This window comes from Gobius niger (assembly GCF_951799975.1).
Source record: "Gobius niger genome assembly, chromosome: 21".
Taxonomy (NCBI): domain Eukaryota; kingdom Metazoa; phylum Chordata; class Actinopteri; order Gobiiformes; family Gobiidae; genus Gobius; species Gobius niger.
In genome coordinates, this window is record NC_136872.1 from 4,237,170 (window position 1) to 4,242,842 (window position 5,673).

General features: G+C 41.3%; 1 long non-coding RNA gene across 1 annotated transcript; it reads left to right on the plus strand.

Annotated features, from left to right (window-relative positions):
• The first annotated feature begins 1,629 nt into the window (after positions 1-1,629).
• LOC306980329 lies at positions 1,630-4,910 on the plus strand. The gene is made up of 3 exons (XR_013794011.1): positions 1,630-1,760; positions 4,384-4,612; positions 4,679-4,910. It is a non-coding gene; the product is annotated as an uncharacterized lncRNA (long non-coding RNA).
• The last annotated feature ends 763 nt before the right edge of the window (positions 4,911-5,673 follow it).

Genomic DNA, 5,673 nt, shown 5'->3' on the forward strand with positions numbered 1-5,673 from the left:
GAGTGTGAAGCGGCCGGGATGAGGATCAGCACCTCCAAATCTGAGGTCATGGTTCTCCACCGGAAAAAGGTGGCTTCCCCTCTACAGGTCGGTGGGGAGTCCTTACCTCAAGTGGAGGAGTTCAAGTATCTCGGGGTCTTGTTCACGAGTGAGGGGCGGATGGAGCGTGAGATTGACAGACGGATCGGTGCGGCGTCAGCAGTGATGCGGTCGCTGTATCGGTCTGTCGTGGTGAAGAGGGAGCCGAGTCGGGGCAAAGCTCTCGATTTACCGATCGAGTTTGGGCATCTCTGCTGAGATTGCTGTCCCCGCGACCCGGCCCCGGATAAAGCGGAAGAAAATGGATGGATGCATCTTCAATATGTGTTAGGTCATGATTTCATTATGGTTTAGGTCAGTGGTTTATGGTTATGGTCAGTGCTACGAGAAACCATCGCGAACAGCGTCACAAACACAGGAAACTCTCACGCCGTGTGGCCGAGTTGCTGAGATCTCCGCTAATGACACACACACTTGCTGCTTGTGGATGTAGTGCAGGAAACATACACTTCCGCTTCCTCCTTCGCCAGGCGGGATCGGGGAATGATCCACAACGCTAAAATCATCATATGTACAGTTTATCAGAAGAAAAAAGTTGGTTTGGTCTTTAGCTGCTGTTTAAAAAGTTAACATCTTTGAGTTCAGAGCAAATTCATTTCGCAATTCATGTCTCTTTATCAGTAAATAATGTCCTGGAATAATTGAGGATTGAAAATGGAAGAAATAGGATATTCCATAATACACATAATACATTTTGTGCTCCTTTAGGTAATGTTACTTTGGCTCAAACAAACTGTCTGTAGGTGATGCAGCTTGTTTTCAAACAGCCTTTCTCAACCAATCAGGTAAAGTTATGTTAATTTTCATCACCCAATCAGAAAGCTCCAGTCACAACTTTATAAAACGTCCAGTGCCCGCCTCGATTCAGAATCTCAGAATGGAGACGCTGAAGATTGTTGTCATTACTGTGCTCTGCTCTCTGTGTAAGTAACTCTCCACATGGACTTTTCTCATTATGTAATACACTTTAGTGAACTTTCATTGTGTTTTTTCAGGTGGAGCTCAGCCACAGAAAGTCGTTCAACCAGAAGGTTTTAAAACAGCAAAACTGGGACAAACTGTCGTCATAAAATGCCTCACCTACAGTATTTGGAGTCATAGAGTGTGGTACAAACTGGGCTCTAACAGGACATTACAACTGCTGGCGTCGACTAATGACTTAAAACCAAGCACAACTCTTGATGATCATTATTCAGTGAACTCTTCAAAGAATGAAACCACTTTGACCATCAAGGACATCACAGCGAAGGACGTCGGCACGTATTTTTGCGGAATACCCAATGTCTATAATATTGTCTTTGGATCAGGCACTGTCCTGGAGATCGAGGGGGAGTCAGAGCCCGTCCAGTCTGTTCTCCAGAGTCCAGAGTATATCAGAGCAAAGCCTGGAGACTCTGTGACTCTCAGCTGCTCTTTCACCTCCAGACACTGTCCACAAGAACACATCAGCGTCATGTGGGTGAGAAGTGGTTCTGCATCTTCTAAAATTGTCTTGTGGGATTATATGAATAAGAACATCTGTGAGAAGACTGAAGACTCCTCCTGTGTCCATAACCTGACCCTGAAAGACATCAGGTCAGATGAAGAGGGGACCTACCTCTGTGTGGTCACCGCCTGTGGGGACACACTGGTTGGAAATGTGACCAGGATCCAACTTCATGGTAATGAATGTTTTCTTTCAAACATATGGACACTCATAAGGACAGCATGTGATCATTTATTTAGAACTACTTCTAACTTCTCCAAATTGCTTGTTTAAGAAAAAAACAAGACTGCCTTTTCCCGCCTCAAATTTCTCTGTTTAATGTGTTCTAAAAAACAACAACAACAAAAAAAGCTCTATTCCAAGGGGCTTAAATAAACAAATAGCCTTGGCCACAGAACAATTTACTTGACAAACACTTCATGCACTTAGAACGGTGACCTTTCTGCACTGCCACGTAAAATATTTGTCTTTCCAAGTATCACCCTTGCTAGACTAACAGTAAATTTGAACTACAATTGTCATGAAGTTGAAACCATAGTTATGCCCAAACGGTGTAATTCTAATCTCTGAAACGCAAATGAAATTGTCCCTAATCAAAATGAATAAAGTCTAACATTGGGGAGGGTCCTGAGTACCAACAAGTGGCACTTCAAATGGACCATCTATCCTTTCATTTTCACCAAAAAAATAACATAAAAAATGTCCTCTTAAACACTTAAACCATTTAGAAAAAAAATGTTTTTTTGGGTCAAGGTCCTTGGAAAATGGTGCTAATTCAAGTATTTTGAGTAGCTGACCTCAGATACAGCTGATCAAGAGTTTAGAACCACATGCCTTTAAAAGGTCGGTGTTCACACTGTCATGACGTCCTGATGGCAAAGGCAAAAAAAAATCTCATTTTGAAATGCATAAGTAGGTCCTGTCCTGAGGGTTACGGAACAAAAAAGTCCAGTGGCAAACCCACAAAAATGAGCCGGAGGTTCTGATTGGCTGTCTGTCAAGTCACTGGACAATCCTCCTAAATAAAGGCAAGGCAAGGCAAGGCAAGTTTATTTGTAGAGCACAATTCATACACAAGGCAATTCCAAGTGTTTCACAGTTGCATAAATATAAGAAAACAAATACAATCAATAAAAACATCAACATAAAACTAATCAATTACAGTAAGAGGCAAGAGCGTAGATAAAATACTTTCAGTTATATGCATTTTTAAGTCTTGTTTAGATTCGCTCTGTCTTGAGAACTATTTTAAGTCTTGTTTGGACTCGCTCTGTCCAAACAAGAAAAGGCCGTTACTGAAGCCGACTGCAGCCCAATAACCAGTGGTTCCCACAGATGAAGCCCTCAGTCTGAGGGAAACTCTCTGCAACATCTGCACAGAACCAGCAGCTGTCTGACGCCCCTGCACCACCTGAAGCTCCATTGTTCCACTGAAGGAAAAAGCACTTCCGATCATGATGGCGCCCCTCCACTGCGGCGTTTAGTTTACTTTACTTTACTTTATTTGAGCAACTACATTTACCTAATTTACAAATACACATTATACCGTCATAGATGCTCAAAAGGAGTTGGCTGAAGCAAGAAGCTTATGAGCGCCTACCCCACATTCATCATAATAAACATTTACATTTCACAGTAAGGGGCCTCTCAGACCAGCAGAACCACATCTCGCCTCCCTAGTTACTTATAGTTATGTTGAGCAGCAATATCAATGACCACATAAACAAGGTTACTTTGTCTCAATTCGTACAATTTGACAGATCTCCATTCGAAGTAGTAAAAAAAAAATCAATTGTCAACCATCAGTGTAAATCTTAAATATGCTTGCTTTAAGTTCTCTTTTAAAAAGGTTTAGGCTTTAAGCACCTTTTATATTGTCATGTAGATCATTCCATAGAGTCACACCATTATGTGTAATGGTCTGTTTTTCAGGTTTTTTATGAACGTACTGAACCTTTAGATTGAGTGGTCCTCTTAAATCGTATTTCCCATCTCTGTTATCAAACATTTTTTGGATGTTGCTAGGAAGTAAATTATTTCTTGCTTTGTATGCTATTAATACGGTTTCAGAATGTGCCATCTTAGGAACAGTGCATTTGTATGGTCCCTGAAACCAGCATGGTTCACCATTCTAATGGCTCTTTTTTGAAGTCTATAGATCATCAGCTGGGTCTTCTAGGTGTTTCTCCAGACCTCAGTGCAATAGTTCATGTACATTTACCTAAAAGGGCAATGGCTTTGGCCGTTTTTGTTCCGATATTTGCTATTTGAGATCTCCAGCTCAAGTTGTGACTCAGAGTTACACCCATAAATCTGCATTGAGACACTTGATAAATTTTAACATCATTAATTAATATTTGAACTGGTTCTCCCGCTTTTCGTTTCCCAAACACCATCATTTTTGTTTTTGTAATGTTTAGGGATAGTTTATTAATGCTGAACCACTCTCTAGGTTTGGAAAGTTCTGTGGTGATTTCAGTCACAAGTAGTTGTAGATCTTTACCCGTGCCCAAGATTGTGGTGCCATCCGCAAAAAGTATGGGCGACAGTAGAAAACATCTCAGGTGGATCTGCTTGTCAGGCGTTGGAAACCATCAGGACCAGAATCGTTACGTTTTTTTCTCCATAGAATAAAACTTTCTTCCACTCAATGTCCCATGTTTGGACTTGGTCTGGGGCATTTGAAGACGTTTTTTTTTTTTTTTCCAGGAGCTGGTTTATGTGTATTCTGAGCAAACTGTTCTTTATTTGTCCTGATTGATTTACAAACATTGCAAGTCTTTATTCCTCATTTGAAGGAGCTGCCCAGTCCACAGTGAGCCCCACTGTCCTGGCCTTGGCCGTGTTGAACGTCGTCTTCGGAGCGGCCGTGCTTGTCCTGGTGTGGGTGGTTTGTTGCTCCTGCAGGAAACAAGTGACAGGTACCACATTCACCAGCAGTTTAACCTCCTCCCCGTCACTGCAGAAAGTATTTGAAATGTCTGTGTTGCAGAAGAAGACTCTGACCGCTCTGCTGACGCTCCACAGGTCACTTTTACTTTCAGATTTGTTTGTTTTTGCAGGAGTGTGGTTAATCTTTGCATTGTTCTTCAGGCTGAAGGTGAGGTCACGTACGCCGGAGTGAATGTGCTGCTCAGGAGCGCCCCCCGCAGGCAAACCTCAGCAGCGCCCAGACAGGACACAGTGGTTTACTCTGAAGTGAGAAACCAACACGTCTGACTGATTACGTAATTGACTGGATTAAAGTCGTTAAAAGAAAGAACAAGAGTTACTTTATCAAAATGTTTTATTCATCTTTGTGATAATTAATTCATTTTTTTGGTAAGACAGCATGACCAAAAAGTGAATGTGACTGTCAGTCTAATATTGACATACATATAACCGACCGTCTGGATCTGAAACCTCTTGCAAAATAAAAAATGTCTACAGCCCCTCCCTTCGCTGATCTCGGACACTCATTAGAATCCGCCGGTGCCATCACCTTGACCAATTGAGTCTCTCTATCCTATTTGCAAAAAGGACTGGCTTTCAGGTTCAGTCAGAAGGGAAGGGTGGGGAATTGAAATTAGGCAAAAATGTAAATGTTTTTCAATGTATTTATCTTTTTAGTAAAGTAAACTTGTGAAAGAAAACAATTGTGATATCCAAAGTCCCCACTGTGATAAATATTGTATCTATTATTTCAGCAAAATAAAGCCCATAAATATAAACCTGGCTTGTTTCATCATTCTGATCGACAGACGGCATCTTTATGTACGGTCATGTTTGAAGCAGCCAGAGGGGGAAACAAATAAGAGGCAAAACTTTCTCCCATTTCTCCACCATTACTTTAACAAATGCTGAGTTCTGAATATATCTTTCTACTAAATTAAAATACAGAGACATGGAGAGGAGCAAAGTGGTTCAGCAGCCCATACACTACGTTTAGAGTTATTATGCAAATTGTACTTCAGTGTCATAAAGGTAAAAAAAAAAAAAGTTTTCAATGAAACTCATGGATGGTATTGTGTCTCAGAGCTCTTTGAATCACTGACGTCCATCTCAGACCCCTGTGATAATAGTTGTCAGGTTAAGCCAAGGGAAAAACT